This window comes from Choloepus didactylus, assembly GCF_015220235.1.
Source record: "Choloepus didactylus isolate mChoDid1 chromosome 23 unlocalized genomic scaffold, mChoDid1.pri SUPER_23_unloc11, whole genome shotgun sequence".
NCBI classification, from domain to species: domain Eukaryota; kingdom Metazoa; phylum Chordata; class Mammalia; order Pilosa; family Megalonychidae; genus Choloepus; species Choloepus didactylus.
This window is the reverse complement of record NW_023637592.1, coordinates 64,989-87,691: the sequence shown is the minus strand read 5'-3', so window position 1 is coordinate 87,691 and position 22,703 is coordinate 64,989. Positions and strand designations below refer to the sequence as shown.

At 43.8% G+C, this 22,703-nt stretch overlaps 2 pseudogenes; one reads left to right on the top strand and one right to left on the bottom strand.

Annotated features, from left to right (window-relative positions):
- Nucleotides 1-1,848: 1,848 nt before the first annotated feature.
- LOC119524959 lies at nucleotides 1,849-3,573 on the top strand (annotated as a pseudogene).
- A 14,069-nt stretch (nucleotides 3,574-17,642) lies between these two features.
- LOC119524958 lies at nucleotides 17,643-20,032 on the bottom strand (annotated as a pseudogene).
- Between the last annotated feature and the right edge of the window lie 2,671 nt (nucleotides 20,033-22,703).

Genomic DNA, 22,703 nt, shown 5'->3' with positions numbered 1-22,703 from the left:
AAGGGAGAAAATCTTTTCAAATTTTGTATTTAAGAAGGGATGAATATGCAGGATATAAAAGAAACTCAATCCAACAACAAAAATACAAATGAGGTAATTTTTAAAGAGGTAAAAGACTTTGAATAGACCTTTCTCCAGAGATGTTAGGTACGAGTAATTAGCACATGAGAAAACGCAAAGCACTATTAGTTTCTTAGTGAAATGCAATTACAAACTATAATGATACACCACTTCCTACCCTGCAGGAATAATTTTTAATGCAAAATATGTGTTGAGATGGATTGGGAGAGATTTTTAGTTACACACCTCTGATGGAAGTGTAAAATTATGCAGTTGCTGTAGAAAAAAATTTGATGGTACTTTGAAAATTGAATCACATTAACGTGGCTCTCTCACCGGCTCCCTCACTGGATCAAGCCAGGCCCCTGCCAGAGTGAAGTCCTACTGCAGCTTTGGTCCCGCCGAGAAGGAATTCACAGATAGGAAAAGCCAGCAGCAAAACGACAGCAAACCTTTATTTGAAACGTTATAGAAACCAATGTCCAAGTAGAGGAACCACACCACTCCCCACAGATTGCGGCTCACGGAGAGTTAAAGTTGAGGCAGGGTTACAGTTCATGCAGTGTTACAGCTCTTCCAAACTTGCAACTTGGAGTCAAAACTGATGCAGTGTTACAGGATAAACAATATTACAGCTCCAACAATTTTGCAGCTCTGGGCAGGGCAAGGAAACAACACAGCTCCAGCAAACCTGAGAGACTCGTCCTCGGTGCATTGTCTTGGACTTTTATAGGTTAGAGGGGGGAGGGCTGCGACACTTGGTATACTCTGATTGGCTAATTTTTATGCAAATAAGGGACTGCACTGTGGTCAAATGGGGGACCAACTAAGAGTGAATTGTGATTGGTTCAAATGAAGGCCATTCTGATTGGTGCATGCATTCTGGGCTATCTTGATTGGTCCAACAAGAATGGCTCAGGATTGGCTCATTTACAATCCTAGTCCCATGCCTCACTTCCTGCCAGCTAAAGGTTCTCTATTCTGACCTGTGTCGATACAGCAACTTCACTTTTACAAAAAAGATTTGAGTAAAGGTCCTCAAATACTTGTAACTGATGTTCATATCAGTGTAATTCACAATAAAATATGGAAACCCATGCATCTACTAATGAATGAATTCATAAACAAATGTGTTATATGCCTACATTGGGAAATCATTCACCAATAAAAAGGAATGAACTACAAATTCATGCTACAATGTGGATTAACAGTGATAACCTTATGTTAAGTGAAAGAACCCAGGTATGAATAATTGTGTATAGTATGATTACATTTATAAGACATTCAAAATAGGTAAAACCATAGAGATAAGAAAGCAGATCAATGTTTTCCAGGGAGTAGGGCACAAAAGAGAGAATGTAATGCCTTATGGGTTTGGGGATTACTTTTGGGGTGATGAAAATATTTCAGAACTGTTAGACATGGTGTTAGATGTACCCTTTAAAATATTTATCTTTAGATTATGAGAATTCCACCTCAATTATCATTATCATCATCATCAAGAATACAAGGTGCCAGTCCTGGGCAGCAAATATCCAGAGAACCCTGTCAGGACAGGGTCATCCCCTGTATTATTATGGTGTTATGGGTCTTTAATCAAAAGGAGAAAAGAGATTTGGGGGAATTAGGAGACAGATATTGCAGAATTGAGGAGAGTCTCATTTTCAGAATGGCTTAAAACATCAGGAGATCTATGGCCTGATCTGTGCAACTACAGAGCACTGCCCCTTGAGGATTCTCACCATAAGATGTCCCTCAAATAATCCGTGTGTGTCTGTGTGTGTAGCAATGTGCCCTATCCGAAACAGACCTGAGAAACTTGGAAAGAGAAAGGACTACCAGGGAGTGTGCTTATCACATAACTTAAGCCCACAGAGGACCTGCATTAGGAGACAGAGTGGGGTCTGAATGAGGAGTTGGAGCCCCTTTTGTTGATTCTATTACCTCCTTCTCCAGAGAAGTGATTATCTCATTGTGGACTATATAAAGACAATAGATTAAGGTTGGATTGTAAACCTTCTGTAAAGCCCTTCATCTTTTCTGCAGCAAGGTTGTTTTATCTATGTGCACAGTTATTTAGAAAAAAATGTCTACATTTTTTCTCAGACATTCATTAGCAAATATAACCCATAAATGTGCACTGGTTACAAAAGTGTCCTGGATATGATTATGGATCTGAGTCACCAAATTAACTTACTAATGCATTCATTGATTTACCTAATAAGTTCCAGAACTTGGTTTAGTTCTGGGAAATAAGTAATAACTGACAAAATGTATGCAACACAAACAGCATATATTCTAGTGAAATGAGGCAGCAAATAAACAAGGAAACACTTAAACTAAATAAATAAATAGTGTGATATCAAAATAAGTAAAATAGATAATTACAAAAAGTGTAACCAAAACAATTAAAAAGCGGCGCCGGTGGTGGGCAGAGCTGGTGCGGTTGTGCTGCGGCTCTGTTCTGCCGGCAGCTGTGGGACCGCGCGGTGCCCGCCCGCAACTGAGCCCGGCCCCGACCGCCACGACCGCCCCGCCGCCTCCGGCCCCGCTGCCATCTGCGAGGGCTGGTTCCGCGAGACTCGCAGCCTGTGGCCCAGCCAGGCCCTGTCGCTGCAGGTGGAAAGGCTGCGACACCATCAGAGATCGCGCTACCGGGACACCCTTCTCTTCCGCAGTAAGGCTCACGGGAACGCGCTGGTGCTGGACAGCATCATCCAGTGCACTAATCCGGATGAGCTCTTCCAGGGGCTGATAACCAGCCTGCCCCTCTGCAGCCACCACCTCAATCCCGGCAAGGTGTTGATCAGCAGGGGCGGGGATGGGGATGATCTGCGGGAGGTGGTGAAGCACCCCTCAGTGGAAACTATGATCCAGTGTGAGATTGACGAGGATGTCATCCAGGTCTCCAAGAAGTTCCTGCCAGGCATGGCAGTGAATGCTCCAGCTCAAATCTGACCCTACCCATGGGTGATGGTTTTGGGTTCATGAAACAGAACCAGATTGCTTTGGGTGTTATCACTGAGTCCTCAGACCCCAGGGGCCAGCCAAGAGCCTCTTCAAGGAATCCTATTACCAGCTCATGGAAACAGCCCTCAAGGAGGATGAGATTCTCATTGTCAGGGTGAGTACCACTGGCTACACCTGGACCTTACCAAGGAGATGAGGCTGTTTTGCAAGTCCCTCTGCCCTATGGTGGGGGGCACCTACTGCACCATCCCCACCCACTGCAGTGGCCAGATTGGCTTCATGCTGTGTAGTAAAATTCTGGAGAGCTGTGGGCTGCCCTGATGGTGAGGGGTGGGATGGTGAAGGGTGGGATGGTGGGCACAGAGCACCCTCCACTGATCCCACACCCCCATTCCCCAGGGCACCAACTTCTGGGAGCCTGTGCAGCAGCTGACACAGAAGCAAGTGGAACAGATGCGGCTGAAGTACTACAATGTGGATGCACAGCAGGCAGCCTTCATGCTGCCTGAGTTTGCTGACAAGGCCCTGAAGGATGAGAGCTGAGCCCAGGTGCCACTGGTGCTGCGGGACCTCAGACCAAGGGCCTCCAGGGTGCTGGGCCCACCTGCCCTGGACAGGACCCTCTGCCGATTCTTGCCACCAACAAGTATTCACAGGTCCCAAAATGCTGCCTGCCTGCCCTGCGGGGAGGACTATCTGTCTCTGTGGCTTCCAGCCTCCAAGCCTCTCCCAGCTGTGGACCACACTGTCTCCACCTTCTGTCACCCCCTCACTCACCAAACATGTGTATATATAACAAAGTTCTAAAAAAGAAAAAACAAAAACAAAAACAAAAAGCAATTAGCAGCTGTTGTGATAGGGAATACTAGGAACTTTTTAGGGTGTTAGCCAATGAGGTTATCTCTCAGGATAAAACATTTGAGTTGAGACATATGAGATGAATTTTTCAAACAAAGAGCCAGGGAAAAAGAATTACAGACAAAATTGATCATGTCCAATATTTAATACTAAATAGAACTTGCTATTTTAGATTAGTATCTACACAACTTTAATAGATTTGGAGGAATTAAATCTTTAGAAGAGTTCTAATTTCTTTCCCTGACCAACCCCCATAGAAATGCTGCAGCTCTAATTTGTGCTCCCCACAATTCTGCACTTTCCTGCATCCCAGCCCTTGTAAAACTGTAAGGATGAAACTCACCTGCTGATACATCTGACTCTGCAACTAGACTGGACATGTCTTCTCTTGTAGTAATTTTAATCACCTGTCAACTCATGTGTGGTTACACTGCAGTCACTGTTCAGAGCATGAATGATAACCCCAGAGAGGCCAAGTATTGATGACAAAAGCATGGTTTTAATTGCTCTGTGAATGCTTCTCCTTAAAATTTGTGAATGTTTGAATAAGAAATGATTTCTTCAGCAACCCCTGACTTTCAATAAGAATCAGAGACACTTGGCAAAGCACAAGTGGGGATCTTGATGAACAGACCTGGCTGGATTAGGAATATCCAGAGCATGTGTGTGAGAGAGAGAGGGGTAACAACTTCCTACCATCTGAAAACAATCATACTCTCCGATTTCAAAAGAAGGGGAAACCCCTAGCCATCTATGGCATAATGGGTATAAACCCCTCTATGAAAACTTGTCAAATGTCTTCTCAATTCCTAAGGGTAAGCAGAGCAATAATCATGCAAAGCTAAGAGAAGAGAGTGAGCCATTATGGTCTCCAAATTTCCCAGGCACAGCTCTAAAGACCCCAACTGGGAGGGGCACATGGCCAACACACATGGTTATTCAAGAGAGCTCTGTGTGCAACAGTGGAAGTGTTTTCCTTTCCCATGCAAAAATGAATATCAGATTGATATTCATGGTTTAAAAATTATTAGAGAAGTTGTAGGTTTATAGAAAAACAATGCATAAAAGGCAGACTTCCTATATACCACCCTATTATCCTTAGTGTGATACATTTGCACAATTAATGAAAGAATATTTGTATAATTGTATTATCAACTTTATTCCACTGTTTACATTAGAGTTCACTGTTTTTGATGTACAAACCATGTTTTTATTTTTTAATCTAGTAACACATCTACAACCTAAATTTTACCCTTCTAACCACATTCCAATATGTAATCCAGTGCTTTTAAATCAATTCACAATGTTTTGCTACCACCAGCATCAACCACTACCAAAAACTTGCAATGAAACCAAGTGGAAACTCTACAATTTAAGCAGTAACTCTCCATTCTGTAGCCCCACCACAGTCTCTGGTAAAATGTATTCTAGATTTTGACTCTATTAATTTGCTTATGCTAATTATTTCATATCATTGAGATCATACATTTTTTGTCTTTTTTGAATGGCTTATTTCACTCAATATGGTATCTTCAAGGTTCATCTGTGTTGCTGACTTCACTGCTTTTTATGGTTGAATAATATTCCATTATATATATCTCACATTTTATCAATTCATTGTTTGGTGGACACTTAAATGGCTATAATCTTTTGTAAATTGTGAATAATGCCAGAATGAACATTGGTATGGAAGTAACTCTTGCTTTCAAATCTTTTAGGAATATACCTAGGAGTGGGATTGACAGATCATATGATAATTCTACACCTCACGATTTGAGGAACCAGCAAACTGTCTTTCATAGTGGCTGTACCATTTTAAATCACCATTGTGCCGGTTTGAATGTACTGTGTCCCCCAAATGCCATTATCTTTGTAATTTTGTGGGGCAGAAGTTTTGGTGCTGGTTGGATTTGCTTGGAGTGTGCCCCACCCAGCTGTGGGTGATGATTTTGATGAGGTGTTCCCATGGAGGTGTGGCCCCACCCATTGAGGGTGGGCCTTGATCAGTGGAGCTATATAAATGAGCTGACTCATAGAGAGGGAATGGAGTGCAGCTGTGAGTGATGTTTTGAAGAGGAGCAAGCTTGCTAGAGAGGAACGTCCTGGGAGAAAGCCATTTTGAGGCCAGAGCTTTGGAGCAGATGCCAGCTGCCTTCCTAGCTAGCAGAGGTTTTCCGGACGCCATTGGCCATCATCCGGTGAAGGTACCCAATTGCTGATGTGTTACCTTGGATGTTTTATGGCCTTAAGATTGTAACTGTGTAGTGAAATAAACCCTCATTTTATAAAAGCCTATCCATCTCTGGTGTTTTGCATTCTGCAACATTAGCAAACTAGAACAGATTTTGGTACTGGAGAAGTGGGGTGCTTTTGCTGCTAAGTTTGCAAATACCAAACTTGTTGGAATGGCTTTTTAAAAGGTTAAGGGGAAGATTCTGGAAGAATTGTGAGGAGCTTGATAGAAAAGGCCAAAACTGCTTTAAAGAGACTGTTTATGGAAATACGGACTCTAAAGATACTTCTGATGAGGACTTGGGCAGAAATGATGAGTGTGTTGTTGCGGACTGGAATAAAGGTGATCCTTGTTTTGGAGTGGCACAGAATTTGGCAAAATTAAATCCTCATGTCAGATGGAAGGAAGAATTTGAAAGTGACAACCTGGAATACTTAGCTGAGGAGATCTCCAGACTATGTGTGGAGGATGTACCCTGGCTTCTCCTTGCAGCTTATAGTAAAATGCGAGCAGAAAGAGATAAACTTAGAACTGAACTCTTGGGTGCAAAGAAACCAGAATCTGATGGCTTGGAAAATTATGAGCTTCCAGGGGGTGGAATCCCAGAAGCTACAGCCCAACATGAGGATGTAACCAAACATGGAACCCAGCCGCCATTTCAATACAAGCCAAGATTGGAGATGGAGTTATCCAGAAAGGATTTGTGGAAACTCCTACTGTCTGATGGCTTTGACCCTTGCATGCTTCATGCAAAGCCAACAGAATTTTTGTGAGATCTTTACAGACAGAGCCACTGCCAGTCGGGACTGGAGGAGAAAGACAAGGAACAAATTGAAGGAAAAATTTCTTCAAAGACAGAGCCATGGAGGTTGAGGTCTGGAGTCAAGAGGCCTTGGGCTGGGAGAGTGGAGCAGCCCACACGCATGGAAAGGGTGAGTTTGCCCCGGAGGTCGAGGGTGGGCCTTCCACCTCGATGCTCTGGAAGAGTTTTTCCACCCGAGGTCCCAAAGAGGGTGGAACACATTTCCAGGGAATTGGGGAGAGCCTGGCTGCCACCACACTGTTCTGAAGGGGTTGAGCATGTGCCCCGGAGATGGAAGGGAATCCGGGAGCTGCCCTGATGTTTGAGGAGGGTGGGGCCAAGAAGGTGGTCTCCCCAATGTGTGGATATGTGGGAGCACTCACCCAATCATTTGGAGAGGAAACCGCTGCCAAAAAGGCCCTTGGGAAGGGTTAGGCTCCCACTCTCTCAAGCCCCAAGGATGCAACATTGTTCTGTTAATGACTCTCAGACTTTGAAATCTAATGGAGTTTGTCCTGTGGGTTTTAGGAACTGTTTTGCTCCTGTTAACCCTGTTTTCCTTACTATTTCTCCTTATGGCAATGGAAATGTTTATCCTATGAATGTTCCTCCTTTGTATATTGGAAGGAGATAACTTGTTCTAAGTTTCACAGATAGAGGGGAATTTTGTATTAGGACTAGCCATGCCTATAATTGATTTTGATGGGATTTTGTACTTAACTTTCGTTACTGAAATGATTTAAGTTTTTTGTGATATTGTGATGGAATGAATGTATTTTGTATTTGGAAAGATAATGTCATTTTGGGGTCCAGGGGGTGGAATGTGCCGGTTTGAATCTATTGTGTCCCCCAAATGCCATTATCTTTGTAATTATGTGGGGCAGAAGTTTTGGTGCTGGTTGGATTTGCTTGGAGTGTGCCCCATCCAGCTGTGGGTGATGATTTTGATGAGGTGTTCCCATGGAGGCATGGCCCCACCCATTGAGGGTGGGCCTTGATCAGTGGAGCTATATAAATGAGCTGACTCAAAGAGAGGGAATGGAGTGCAGCTGTGAGTGATGTTTTGAAGAGGAGCAAGCTTGCTAGAGAGGAACATCCTGGGAGAAAGCCATTTTGAGGCCAGAGCTTTGGAGCAGATGCCAGCTGCGTTCCTAGCTAGCAGAGGTTTTCCGGACACCATTGGCCATCCTCTGGTGAAGGTACCCAATTGCTGATGTGTTACCTTGGATGTTTTGTGGCCTTAAGATTGTAACTGTGTAGTGAAATAAACCCCCATTTTATAAAAGCCTATCCATCTCTGGTGTTTGCATTCTGCAGCATTAGCAAACTAGAACAACCACCAACAATGAATGAGCATTCCTATTTCTCCACATCCTCTCCAACAATTTTAATTTTGTTCTTTTTTTTAATTGAAGCCATTCTAGTGTGTGTGAAATGATATCTCATTGTGGTTTTGATTTGCATTCATAGCTAAGGTTGTTGAGCGTTAGGTCATTTCACCATTTCTGTATCTTTTTGTAGTAATGTCCATTCATGTCCTTTCCCCATTTTTAAATGGTTTTTCTTATTATTGTTGAGATGTAGGATTTCTTTATATAGTCTGGATTTTAAATCCATACTGGATATGTGGTTTCCAAGTATCATCTTCCATTGAGTAGGTTTCTTTTCACTTTCATGATAATGAATATGCTTCAATTAAGAATCATTTATTACATATTTGTATAGATCAGTGAAATAAAGAATGTATTCAAGATGCCCAGAGAAAGAATGTTTCTCTCTGATAAATCAAGTAAGTTTAAGGTAAATTTTAGGTAAAATACCTTCTTTATCCTGCAATATATTTTAAATACTTACATAAAATAATAAAAATTATTTCTGATTTAATATTTTTAACAAAAATAACATCAAAATATTTGAAGAGACTAATGGAACCCTGAATGACATCATTCAAAGTATACATTGTATGTTTCAATCTGAGAGAGTTCAGACTGAAGAATCAGGACTTGGTAAAGATCTGCTTCTCACTGTTACCATAATTTGGCTTTGGAGACTTTCTGTATATTAGGTGAATTGAGCCCTACATTTCCCCATGTTGTCGACCACAGTCAGAGTGAGAGTCTGGAAAGCTGAACTTTCTTCTGACTGTTGATTGGGAATTGCAAGTACTAATACCACAAAGTCTTGTTGTATTTATGGAACTAGAATGGATATAATTTTCACAACTTTGGGTAATTTCCACATCATTTAGCATTGCTTTCCAAAACAAGTAGAAGAAATAGGAAATGGTAAGAGAGAAGACTCTCACTTTCTAGCCAAGTTAAACAGTCCCTACTCCACTGAATGTAGAACACTTTTTAATTTGGACCTTTAAAAAAAACTTCCATTAAGTAAAGTCATTCATGTGGGCTGCCTGACTTGAAAGATTATCATTTTCTTTGCTTTCATCTTGTTATCCAGTCATCTAGCCTAATACTTCATACACAAGAGCAATGGGGATGCTGCTGAATATTTATCCCCTCAGGAATTTTTTTATTCCTCATTTGTTTCCTCCTAGGCTCAAATGAGGTATCAATTGCTTTTTGTTTAAGTAACAATTGCTTTTAAATGAAATACAGGGGATAGTTTTGGGTTATGTTTTCTTAACATTTCTTCTTTTAAGCATTATGTCCCAGAACTTAAATTGAAGTTTTAAGAAATTTCCTTTCCATAATACATGAAGACATTGGAAAAAGAAAAAATAGAGAAATTGAAAGGTGTTTTTTTTTTATTGAATACCCTAGAAATTTCAGAGAAGAAGCAGCCTAAACTTTTTGTAGCTTTCATTGTATACCTTAAATTTGTTGAGAAATAAATATTTCATGTCTTAGAAAATTAAAAGTATATCATGTATAGATGGAATACTGGAACTCAGTTACATTCTTGGGAATTAATTCTTTAATGGGAATGTTTTAACTGAGGTCAAATTTTCCCATGATGCAGCTCATGTCATTCAAGTCAAGGTGAAGTGTGAACAACAGTGGCTTTAAGAGGAAAATATGTGGCTTCAGACAGAGAACCAATTGTTAAAACAGTTACTTCCATAGAATATATAAATTAGAGAACAGAACATCATTATTTCTACAATTTCATTTCTCATTTCTGTTTTAAAGTCAGGATATGTGACTGCAGGAAACTCTTTTCAGATCTGCAAAGTTAGAAAGTTATCCCTGGGATTGGGGCAGGTAAGCCACATAGAGTCACTTGAGGTTAAGTAAAGTAGATTATATTCAGTAATGTGGGTGGGCCTCATCTAATGAGCTGAAGGAGTTTAGTGTAAAAACTGAGGTTTTCCAGGGAAGGGGAAATTCTGCCTCAAGTCCATAGGAAATTCCTGATGAGTTTCCAGCCTGCTTGTCTAGGCTATGGATTTCTGACTTGCCAACCCCAGACCCCACAATTGCCAAGTCAATTCTTTAAAATGTGTGTGTGTGTGTGTGTGTGTGTGTGTGTGTGTGTGTGTGTGTGTGTGTGTGTTGTATCTACTATTGGTTCTGTAGAACCCTAACTACCAGATACCTCAATAGACATAATAATATAAATCACAATTATTTAATCAGAAGTGCTGAGAGCTTATTGGAAGAATGAGTGAAAGTCTATAGGTGAAAGACACATGGAGTTAAAGAGCAAGATCCTCATTTTTCATGTTAATAGAATTTATATGAAATAGCACTAAAAGGCAACATAAAGTGTTATTTTTTTTTTACAAAAGGGGGCTTATTTTTGGTTCCACAGTTACAGTCTTAAGGCCATAAAGTGTCCAAGGTAATGCATCAGCAATCGAGTACCTACACTGGAAGATGGACAATGGTGTCCAGAAAACCTGTTAGCTGGAAGACCCATGGCCGGTGACTCCTCCAAGTTCTGGTTTCAAAATGGCTTTCTCCCAGGATGTTCCTTTCTAGGCTTCAGCTCCTCAAAAATGTCACTCTTAGTTGCTCTTGGGACATTTGTCCTTTCTTAGCTTCTCTGGAGCAAAAGTCTCCTTTCAACATTGTGTGCAAACTCTCTCATCTGCAGCTACTCTCTCATCTTCTGTGCTTTCTTTAAAGTGTCCCTCTTGGCTGTAGCTCCTCTTCAAAATGTCACTCTCAGATGCACTGAGTTCCTTCTGTTTGTCAGCTCCTTTATAGGGCTCCAGTGATTTAATTTAGACCCACCCTGAATGGATGGGGTAACACCACCATGGAAATTATCCAATCAGAGTCATCACCCATAGCTGGGTGGGGCACTTCTCCATGGAAACACTCAAAGAATTACAATCTAATCAGCACTGATATGTCTGTCCACACAAGATTACATCAAAGATAATGGCATTTTGGGGGACATAATACATTCAAACCAGCACAGGGATCAAAAAAATAGAACTTGGACTGGAGAACACAGTATGGTGGTAGAAAGAACACTGGGTTTGAGATTAGGAGATACCATTTTGAGTTCTTACATGGAGAAACTAAATGACCTAGTTCAGGTTGATCTTTGCAGATCTCAGTTTTATCATTTTTATTAGAATGAGTCTCAAATAATTGTTGTGGTCCTTTAAGTTACAAAACTACTACAATTTTATGAATCTATAGGTTGGATGACTAGCTTAAATACTGTATATTAGAGGAACACAGTTCAGCCTAAGAGAATTAATGTGTTAAAAAAAATAACAACATTATTTAGGAGTCTTAAAAAAAAAGATAGCAATTACACATTGTTTTGTTTTAAATGAAGAGAAAATATGAGCACTTCATTAGGTTACAGCATGGTGAAATTTAGTAAACAGGCTAGAGGAAAAATATCTTGGTTATAAGGTTAGGAAATAAAAATTAATTGCTCAGAAAAATGAGTAAATTTCCATTTATGGAATCACCTAGAGTAAAGTTAATATTTATTACTTCTTGAAGATCTGAGTCTTCATTAAAGATAAGCTAGATGCGCCCATGTGGAGTGGAGTTCATAATATATTGGGACTCCCTATTTGATTTGAAACCAGAAAAATAAAAATAAAAGCTCCTGAAATTGTTTTTCCTTCAAGATCAATCTAATAAAATAAATATTAATGCTTACTTTACCTGCCAGAACTCTGGAAAGGACTGGGGGACAAGGGAAAGAGACAAGGGTAGCAGGGATTATGGGTAAGTTGGTCATATAATACACTTCTATACTATACTCAGAAATTTGGAGAATCTTTCCAAAACACATACTTACCAGCATTCTAAAGATTTTTTTTAAACTCTTTGTTCATAGTTCAGAATAAATATTGTGAATTTAATGATTGTAATACTGAAGAATAAGTGCTGATGCAGACAATGTGGGTGCAGGACTGAATAGGAACCAACAGTAAGAGTTGCCCTGAAGCATGCTTTCTTGGAGAAAAAATTCCCATTGACAGCTTGCTTTTGAATAATTTGCCACATGTTCATAAAGCAAAAGTATGAAACCTGCAAATGAAGGACTCTCAGGGGAGCGTAACATAGCTGCCTTCCAGTAAATTACTGAATGCGGTCGGGGTTACTGCTTCTAGGGGGAGTGGCGGCCGGTAGCCGAGCCCTCAGCTCTCGGGGCTGCTTAAAGGTTACCGGCGGCGGGGGCTCTTTCCCGGAGGCGAGGGCGAGGCGGAGGACGTTGGCCAGAGTCCTCGGCGAGAGGCGTGCAAGGAGGGCGGCGATAAGGACAAAAACACTCTTCATCCAGTAGGGGTATGCGCCAAAGAGATTTATTCAGGGGTGATTACAGGTTATATAGGTTGGTAAGAGGGGCAGGGCAAGAAAGGAGGTGAAGTAGCCTAAAATGGCAATATTGAAGGGAGAGGGGCTAGGATTGGTTCTGAGAGGATTCAGGAGCCGTTGCAGCGGGCGGGGGTTGTTCTGGCCACGGTGCATGCGCACTGGCGGTGGCAGGAGTGGCCTTGGCACCAGGGAGTGAGTGGGTAAGATAAGGTAGTGGGGAAAGGGCAGTTGGGAGAAAGGCGGTTTCCTCCGGCAAGCCTCCCCTGCCAGTGGCATTTTGGGTGAGGAAAAGGGAGCTGCCTTGACCTCGCTCCTCAGGCTCGGGGGGGGCTGCAGAGGGCACTCACGCCCGTACCTACTACCCTCCCCAGGGGGTGATCAGGTCCCCTGGCCCAGGCCTGGTAAGTCGAGGCACAAGCTCAGTCCCCGCAATTCCCCTTTCTTTTCTAATTAGAGGAAGAGGCTTTACCGGAGAGGTCCGCTAAGGGTGAGGGAAGGGGGAGGTCAGGGAAGGGAAAAAGGGGTTGACGGTGGTTCAGCGAGGCTGGAGCTCAGTGTTGGTGTGGTGCCCGGGCGCTCGACAATGGCTCCGCTGCAGCAGGCTGGGCGAAGGTGAGGGGTTTAAAGTTCAGGGGTTTAAAGTTCATGGGTTTAAAGTTCAGGGGTTTAAAGTTCATGGGTTTAAAGTTCAGGGGTTCAGAGAAGCTGGAACTCGAGGTGAGAGCGATGTTCAGGTGATTGAGAAGGGCCTCGCGGTCGGCGGGTTGACCGGTGGCGTTGAGGTCGCGGAGGGTTGGCTGTTATCTTGGAGTGGGGGGCGTCAGAGGTGGCGAGTCGCTGATACTGGATTTGCACGAACGAGGAAAAAATGGCATCTGTTTGTTTTCTTACAAGCTGGACAATTTTGCGGATGAGGCAGGGTCCTAAGATGAGAGCTAGAATAATTATTAATAGGGGGCCAAGAAAAGGAAGGATGTATGGGAGGATGGGAGTGAAAAAACTGGACCAATAATTGGTGGCTTCACGATCTCTTTTACGCTTTTCCAGTCCCTCTCGGACCCTTTTCAGGCTGTCCTCGACGAGACCTGTGGAATTGGCATAAACACAGCACTCTTCTCCTAGGGCGGCGCAGAGGCCTCCTTCTTTGAGGAGGAGAAGGTCAAGACCTCGGCGGTTTTGGAGCACTACCTCAGAGAGGGAATTGACAGAATTTTTTAGATGGTAAATAGCGTTTTGTAAGTGACGAATGTCCTCGTCAACAGCCGCCCTGAGGTGAGTTAGGGCGGAGCCTTGACTGGCTAGTGCAGCGATTCCGGTGCCAGCGCCGGCAAGACCTAGGAGGGAGGCAATTGTAAGGACGGTGATGGGCTCTCGCTTTTGCAGAAGGACAGGAGCTGCAGTTCTTTCTAGACGGAGGAAGAAGTCTTCTTCGCTATGATATAAGACCCTAGGGATAAGGACAATTAGGAGGCAAGTTTCTTTATATTCGCTGATGATATTCGTGCTGAGACAGGGGGTAAGTCCTGTAGAGGAGCAGAGCCATTGGGAGGAGTTATGAGGAATGAGAAATTTTGCAGAGCTACTGGGAGATGAGTAGCTGGCACAGGCAGTGAGGTCGGGAGAGTTACTGGAGCGAGGGCGGACGCACTTTCCTGTATAGGAGACTGAATGAAAGGTTAGGGGGACGGCAGAGGTATTCCAACTGCATTCCGAGGGGCTGTCTTCTGTGCTTTCTGAAAAGGAGAGGTTGGAGGCAACGGGCTCGTACAGTGAGGAAGAGGTGGAGAGGCAGAGCCAGCAGGAGGAGGTAAAATTGGGGTTGGAGGAGTTCACTGAGGCAAAGGCGGCTTGGATGAGGCTGAGGAGGGGAGAGGAATAATGAGAAGGGGGCAGAGGAAGCTGGGGTGGTGGGGTTGGCGATGCGCTGTTTGCATCTGAGGTGCAGCTGGTTGGAGCTGAGGTGCGGCTGGAGAGCTGTGGAAAAAGGGGGTTAATGACTTTATTGGGACCAATGTCAGAGGGTGTTTTTAAAGCAGTATTTTGGCCTGGTTGGTTTATAGCCTCCTTTTTTATAAGAATAAGTGATCCTCGGTCGGTTCCTTTCTCATAGATTCTGAAGCCTCAAGTTTGACCGAGTAACCAGGAGGGATCAGTGGGGAGCTGCACTGTAAAATTAAGATGTGTGCAGGATTTTTCACTTTCTTGGCCGAGCCAGTTAACTGTAGGGAGTTTGCACCCTGTAGGGGCCCACTTTAGGGTAAGGTAATGATCAGGAACAGGAGGCTTCCAATTAGTGGCTAATGTTTCACACCCCCAGTATGCACAGTAGTACTCGTTGGGGGAATTACAGTACGATTTTCCAGGATTTGAGGATGGGTACATGTAATATTGGGCCTGGGGATTACTTACCTTTTGAGTGCAGGTTTCTTCGACTCTGGAGACAAAGGTGGCGAAAGGCTTACTCGGCTCCTGGAAGAGCTTGGTGAATTTATTAGGCCAACAGGTAGAGCAATTGGCAAATGCTCGTAAGGCAATTTCCCAAAGGATAGGCCAAAAGGTGGCAGGTACATTAATATAAGCAGACGCATTTAGAAACGCTCCAGTGCCCAAATAGGCTTCGGGGGGATGATAGACTCCAATGGCTGCATCTTGCTCACTTTGCTTAGCTGCTTCTGCCTGGAAGTGAGCACGCCAGTCAACAAACTGACCGGGGTTAAAAATTGAACGGTCAAGCGAGGCCCAGTCTTGGGGGATGCAATAGTTCATGGCGAGATCCTGCAGTATTTGGGAAGCATATGGGCTACCTAACCCGTCCTCCTTGACGGCCTTGCGAAGCTGCTTGATAGTATCTAAGTCAATGGGATACCAGTCATGCGGCCTCTGTGGGGTGGGGGCAAGGTTAAGAGGAAAACAGCGAAAAGCACGAGAGAAAGGAGGACACGCTTGCAGAGGACTTGGCGCGGGAGTGGGGGTAGGGGGAGCGTTGCCCCAAGGGTTGCCTTGAGGTGCAGAAGGCAGCCAGGGGTTGTTAGTCGGCAGGGTGGGAGGAGCGGCGGCAGCTGCCGGTAGCGGCTCCGAAGGGGAGCTCGCCGGAGGGAGAGGCGGGAGTGGGAGGCCCCAAGCGTCGCAAAATGGCGGCGCGGTAGGCGTGGCTAAGACACAAGATGGTGGATCAGCCCCGCCCTGTGAAAGGGTGGGGTTCAAGGCATAAGATGGTGGACTAGCTCCGCCCTGTGGAAGGGCGGGGTAAAGCGTATGCGGTTTCCGGCCCAGCTTAGGGCTGATGTCATCACCGGAGCATTTCCTCCCCTCGATGGAAGAAGAAGGAGGAAGTTCGCCATCTTGGCGTGGCGCAGTGTTATTTTGCTTTTTGGGAGTCACCTCGAGCGCGTTGTTAATCTGCTCGACTAAGGACTCCGTGTCCGAGTCATGATTTGAATTAGTATCGCTATCTGAGTCTGCTGGCTGGGTTGATAGGGCCTCTTTGGATTTAACGGGGCCTCTATCAGGGGGGAGGGAGCCTTGAAGGCAGGAGCGGATGGTTATTAAGGTGGGGAGCAAGCCGGGAGGGAAGTGCTTGCTCTCATGTTCCATGGCATTAGTGACTCGATCAATAAGGCGATCATAAGTAACAGGGTCCCAAAGATGGCAAGTGGTGAGCCATGGGTTAAAGGGCAGCAGGAGATCCCAGTATATCTGCAGCTGCCGGACAGACATTTTACAGCGATGCGTATCTAGGAGACCCGCTAGAGCACGAACTTGAGGTGCCTGACATGTAGATATACGATTACCCATAGCTGAGGGGAGAGGAGGGGGAGTTGCTCCCGAGCCGGGCCGGCCGGCTGGCAGGGAGGAGACGGAGGAGTAGTTTACTGAGCAGAGAGAATGAGATAAACTGTGGCTGCAAGGCCGAAGGAGACGGCGAAAGCAGAAAGCAGTGCCCTTTGGCAACGAGAGCAGTCAGGGGGGGCAGTTGCAAAGAGGCACACGGTGCCAAATGAGGAAAAAAAAATACAAAGAACTACAGCAAAGTAATGGAGGGGAAGAGGGAGAGTGTTAGGAGGAACGGGGGTCATAGAAGTGCGCATACAAGAGGACGAAGAGAGCGTGGGGGAAGGGAGGAGTTCCTACTGGATGAAGAGAGCGTGGGGGAAGGGAGGAGCGGCTTCGGAGCAAGGAACCTCCCACGGCTCCGGAAGCGGCGAGGGAGAGGCGGCCCTACCTTGCAGGCGAGGAAATGGGAAGCTGGAGAGGCGTCCGGGCGAGCGAGTGACCTGCCAAACTGTCGTGTGGAGACGCTCCTCACACGGGGCACCAGTTGCGGTCGGGGTTACTGCTTCTAGGGGGAGTGGCGGCCGGTAGCCGAGCCCTCAGCTCTCGGGGCTGCTTAAAGGTTACCGGCGGCGGGGGCTCTTTCCCGGAGGCGAGGGCGAGGCGGAGGACGTTGGCCAGAGTCCTCGGCGAGAGGCGTGCAAGGAGGGCGGCGATAAGGACAAAAACACTCTTCATCCAGTAGGGGTATGCGCCAAAGAGATTTATTCAGGGGTGATTACAGGTTATATAGGTTGGTAAGAGGGGCAGGGCAAGAAAGGAGGTGAAGTAGCCTAAAATGGCAATATTGAAGGGAGAGGGGCTAGGATTGGTTCTGAGAGGATTCAGGAGCCGTTGCAGCGGGCGGGGGTTGTTCTGGCCACGGTGCATGCGCACTGGCGGTGGCAGGAGTGGCCTTGGCACCAGGGAGTGAGTGGGTAAGATAAGGTAGTGGGGAAAGGGCAGTTGGGAGAAAGGCGGTTTCCTCCGGCAAGCCTCCCCTGCCAGTGGCATTTTGGGTGAGGAAAAGGGAGCTGCCTTGACCTCGCTCCCCAGGCTCGGGGGGGCTGCAGAGGGCACTCACGCCCGTACCTACTACCCTCCCCAGGGGGTGATATCAAGTCCCCTGGCCCAGGCCTGGTAAGTCGAGGCACAAGCTCAGTCCCCGCAACTGAATACAAGATAGACATCTTCCCTCAAACAGTTATCTCATGCTCAGAAAATATTTTTCTTTACAGGAAGTATTGGTTGTTCTGTGACTTCCCTGCAACATTGAAACCCTCAAGTAATATGTGAGCATTACTAACACAATGACACACTTTATGGTCAGCTTGTACCCACCACTCTGACATCTAATTCACACCAAGTCTGCTGAGGAAATGTTGAGGCGCTGCACTGGATTATTTTGAGGAGAATCTCTGCAAAGTCTATAAATTCTTCATCAAAACATCATGACTGTTTTTCTTCTTTGTCACAAGAAGAAAAAAAAAACATTCTATTCCTATATAAATGTCACCAAAACACGAGTTTCTTAAATTTCTTAATGTTTCTTTATAATTAAAATTAAGGATACAAACAAAATAACATTAAAGATGACTCGAATAAAATTAATCCTATATGCACTCTGCAAAATGGGCAAAATATACCACCTGTAATAGTGGCTCACAATTACAAGAAATGCAAATCCACAGGCTCAACCTAAAATTAAATACTGGCAAGTAGAGAATAAGCCTATTACCAAATGTTTCAAGAATAAAACTCCTCTGAATAATCAATTATATTTATAATAAGGCAATGTTCTCAGGATGAATTTTACAGTTGCATAACAATAGCTTTAACATACCCAGCTAAGTTTCATTACAAAATCAGTTATCCATTAAAAGTTAAAAATACTTTATTTCAGTAGCACTAACCATTAAACATGATACCTTTGAATGTTTTAAGACAATTAAAATCTCAAAGTTTTTAAGGGAGTCTGCAGTATTATATTTACAAGGCCCCCAACCTCAAAGTCCTTTTATTACTTAAATCAGGGGTCATAAAATGCCATAGCATCTATAGAGAAGGGAATAAACTGAAGTGCCTTGTCAAATTAGACCAATTCATCAGCATTACACAAACTTTCATAGACTAATTATCCTGAACAGTCTAAAAATTCTTTTTCAGCTCCAGGATTTCTGAACATGATAGTGTAGAAAGAAGTTTCACCGTTTCTTGGGGGCTCAAATTTTACTCTTGAGTACTGTCATTAACTGCTTGGATAATCTTGATCAAGGCACTTTATCTTCTGGGCCTCAACTTTATATCTATAAAATAAACATTCCTTTTTGTCTCTGGTCCTTACTTCTCCATAGACATCTAGGGCCTCCTGTGCCTTCAAAAATTTGCGCCGATGTAACAAATACGCACAAATCATTACACCAGTCCGTCCCTTTCCAGCTTTACAGTGAATTGCTGCAACATGATTGTCATCTTCACTTAGCCATCGGTCAAGATCTTCACCAAAGGGTTTGATAAATTCTAGCTGTGGTGGGTTATGATTTTCAAAATGATACTGTGCAACTCTGCAGTTAAATTCGGTGGTGTCATAATGTCTTTCAGCACATAAATTGTATATCTTGTAATGGTTTTATACTTTGAATCCAAAAACCTTAGTACATCATCAGTGTTGTTCCTGCACACACCTTCAAGTCTTTCTGCAGGAAACCCCATAGCAATAATGTTTGGATAAATATAGGTCAAGTCTAAGTCGAATCCACCCTCTTGATATCTCCTTTTGTTTATGCTAATGATCTCTTTGATGATGGCTGTCATGGCTGAAGAAAAAGGAAGAGAGAGATGGCAGAAGCTGCTGGTGGCGGGGCTGCTTCTGCAGGATGGAAACGGCTCTGGACTCGGCGGGAGCTGATGACCCTCCCTCTGCCGCCGCTCGGCTCTGGACCGCAGCCGGGTAATGGCTGCTGCGGCGGCTGCTGGGTGGGTGCAGCGACCGCGCCTGCTTCTCCTCAGCAGAGAGAGGCCTGGCAGCGGCGGAGGGGAATGGGGAGAAGACGAATAATCCTCGGAACGGCTGCCTCCTCCGGAGCCCGGTCCAGGGGGGATGCGGCGGCGGAGGGAAGGTTTAAACCCGGGGTCCCTGGATGTGCCGCCGCCGCCGCCGTGCTGGAAGCAGCAGTAGGGGAGAGACCAACTCTCCGACGCGTCCAGCCCTGGAAATGGTGACGGGCGACTCCGACCCCTCCCGGCCGCCGCCGCCGCGTCTCCCCGCAGCTCCAGGAGCGGGAGGCGCCGCCGCCCTCAGCCGGCTCCCTCCCGGGCCCGCGGCTTCCACCTCCCCCTTCAGGAGAAACCGAGGACGACGGTTAGAAAAGCACGGTTAGAAAAGGCGACGAAGAGGAGGCGGGAAACGTCGCCGCTCCCGCCACCGCCGGCCGCCCGGCTCCCCGAGGGCGCTGCGAGGGGCTCTGGGCCGCGGCCCCGCCTTCTCCCCTCTCCCTCGCCCCAGCCCGGCCTCGCCTCACAGCGGCTCAACTCTCAAACTCCCATCGTGGCTGCAGCTTCCCAGGGGAGAGAACCCCAGTGTTATTTGTAAGGTGGAGAAAATAGTAAAAAAAAATGAGAGACTTGAGCATGGAGAATTCAGGACTTCAAGTGGATTTGGGGGGTGGGGTGGGCAAAGGGTATTTTGATATTTCAGTAGAAGTCTCAGATAATCAGAATTTTACACTATGTCAACTTACTACTTTTAAAATCTGATACACATTTAGGCCACATACTATATGATCCCTCTTATATGACATTGTGTAAAAAGCAAAATTATAGAGATGTTAACAAGTCAGCTGGTGTAAGTGGGGTTATGGGAGGGTTGAAAAGATGAAGTATTTTGTATGATACTTCAATGACAAATAACTGCCAGTATGTATTTGTAAACATCCATAGAATTTTATATCACAAGATGTGAATCTTAGTTTATGAAATTAATAAAAATTAAAAGTAAAAAAATTAACAGAATCAATTTATAGATTGTTAGATCCTAGAATAGAATGCAGACCAGGACAAAATAATCTCACTCCACTGCATACATATAAAGCAAACAAACTCTATGCAGTTGTTGGAGGAAAGTGAGTGAAATCTTTAAAAGTGAACTTAAAATAATGTTCATGGCAGCACTGAAATCTAGTTGATAGAATTACTTCCCACTGGGGCACTGGTTAACAATTCCAAAACCACTATATGTGTACACTGGAGTGGCACATTAAGTCTATAGATGGCAGAGGGTGGGAGCCAGCTTTCTCACTGTTGGAGTGGAAGGCTACAGAGCAGAAGACTAGAAACCCATATAATAATGGAATAGAGGAGAGATCAGTATGAACGTTTGTGTAGCATAATACATATTCAGATGATTCCATATATAAATGCTAATATGTGCATATAAGTAGCTTAGTAGATAGACATTCATGTCCTTGCACCTTCTGCTGAGAGGGCCAAGAAGCAAGGAAACCCCAATAGCAGTGAGCACAATTACCTCCCAGACCTAATTAAAATACCATTCTCCAATAAAAGGAACCAGCGCTCCTGATAGTAATGACTTCTTGTAGGATTTGGGCAGAAAGTATACAAGATAAGCTTGCAGGATCCTGTAGTGCCAGAAAAAAAAAAAAAAAAAAACACAAGGCCATCCTAAGAAAACAACAAGAAACAAAAGAGAAGGATTGGTTTATGTAAGTGGAACATGGGAATCTACAGAAACAGCCCCCATTGGCCAAAGCTGAAACAATTTGGACAAAAAATAGATAAAATACCATTGTATTAGAACCAAAAATATAATATAAATGTCCATGAATCCATACTGAAATAAACAATTGATTATACAAATAAACAAGGGAATAAAATTTTTCCATTTATAAGAATCTTCACATAATTTATGTAGATTCCCAGCCCTCAAGGATGTGGAGCATAATTCCCAAACTACTTAAATGAGGGGTGCATATAGAGACTTCATCCAAAGACAACATAACCTCCTGCCTGGCAAAGGGTAACTTTATAGTAGAGTAACCTCACACACACACCCTCAGCCAGGTGACCTGGGTTAACATCAAGAGTGACATGTCATCTCGAGATCTGTGTTCTTGATATGAACTGTTGAGAATGGAACTTCCCTCTGTGGTCTTCCTCTGAAACTCAAATACCTCAGTGTAATCATCAGAAAAATATCAGACATCCCAAATGAGGAACATTGTACCTGTTTGGTGTTTCTCAAATTGTCAAGGCCATCAAAGTCAAAGAAATTCTGAAACTGACACAACCAAGAGGACCCTAAGGTGACATGCAATTTAAATATAATGTGATATCCTGGATCAGAAATGTTAAAGCCTATGCAAACCTTAATAAAATGTGAGTTTCAGTTACTAATAATGTATTCATTAGTTGGGGAAAAGTAACAACTGAGATTAGGTCTCAATAAAACAGGAAAAATCTGGGATTCTGGGAACACACCATACGATCTTCACAATTTTTCTGTAAATCTAAAACTACAGTATTGTAAAATAAGATGTTTACAGTATATAGCATATTATGATTATAATATTTTATTAGCAAAAATTATTTGTATAATTAGTCTAAGAATTAGTTACTAAAACCTGTCACTTTCAAATAGTCTCATTGCTTTGTTTAATAATAGGATTCGTACTACATTTTAAATGGTTTTAAGCAGCATGCAATATCAATAATTGGAACATTAAAAATCATTGTGCTTTCATCTTCTAAACACATAAAGATATACTTGGATCTTCTAAACAGAGATAAAGATACCCAATGGACATAAAGATCAGAAATAATCTACTACTTATGCAAATTAACAACATTAATGCAATAATTATAATATTAAATAAAGGGATAAACCATGCTAAAATAAAAAGCATATTTTGCATAAACAGATGACAAATTTTTATGCAATATCTTGGAGGGGGATGATATTTTGAACCAAATGGAAGATATTTTAAAAACTCCAGTGATAAGCTGACAATACATAAACTTGCATGCTTAGTAGAAGGCTTTTGGATTTATTACCAGAAATGAGACAGAAACTTTTTTTCAGTTAGATTTTTATTATTAACAAAGCTTAATTAAAAGTTGAACAAACTGCCTCAGAACTCAGAGGGTCAGGATGGCCAACAGTTGTAAAAATGGTCATCTATCACCCCTGCCTTCACCAGAG